The sequence below is a fragment of the Amblyomma mixtum genome, chromosome 2 (assembly GCF_055824585.1).
Source record: "Amblyomma mixtum isolate Tamu chromosome 2, ASM5582458v1, whole genome shotgun sequence".
In the NCBI taxonomy this organism is placed as follows: Eukaryota; Metazoa; Arthropoda; class Arachnida; order Ixodida; family Ixodidae; genus Amblyomma; species Amblyomma mixtum.
In genome coordinates, this window is record NC_143013.1 from 91,123,153 (window position 1) to 91,123,509 (window position 357).

Consider the following 357-nt stretch of genomic DNA (forward strand, 5'->3'; position numbering starts at 1 on the left):
GTCATTCGAGACGAGGACGAAAGAGCTCTGAAAGAAGAAGCTACGGCGAAAATTTAAGCGGAATCAGTGTGCATTGGTGCTGCGCTCTACAGGGCGAATTAAATTCTGAAGATTCCTCCTTTACCTCACATAATTGTCATATAAGAGCTGCCTCAGGGTTTGCATGCAACAGCTGTGAGCGGCATCAGGGATACACATGTGTGTCGTGCGTGTGTGCGTGCGTGTGTAATTGTCAGGCACATAAGGCATACAGCGCCCATATAATTCCAGGGCTGCGAACCTGCTACGCGTAGTACGCGTAGTACTACAATTGAACCTTGCTAAAACGAAGTTGAAGGGTCCCGGCGATTCATTCGT

General features: G+C 48.5%; 1 protein-coding gene across 1 annotated transcript in view; it reads left to right on the forward strand.

The window, feature by feature from the left end:
* LOC149360119 (abasic site processing protein HMCES-like) overlaps nucleotides 1-109 on the forward strand; it is a 10,640-nt gene extending 10,531 nt beyond the window's left edge. The window contains exon 8 of the mRNA XM_089569198.1: nucleotides 1-109. This exon is cut by the window's left edge and continues 245 nt beyond it. The gene's annotated coding sequence lies outside the window, so the exon portion shown is untranslated.
* Nucleotides 110-357: the final 248 nt, after the last annotated feature.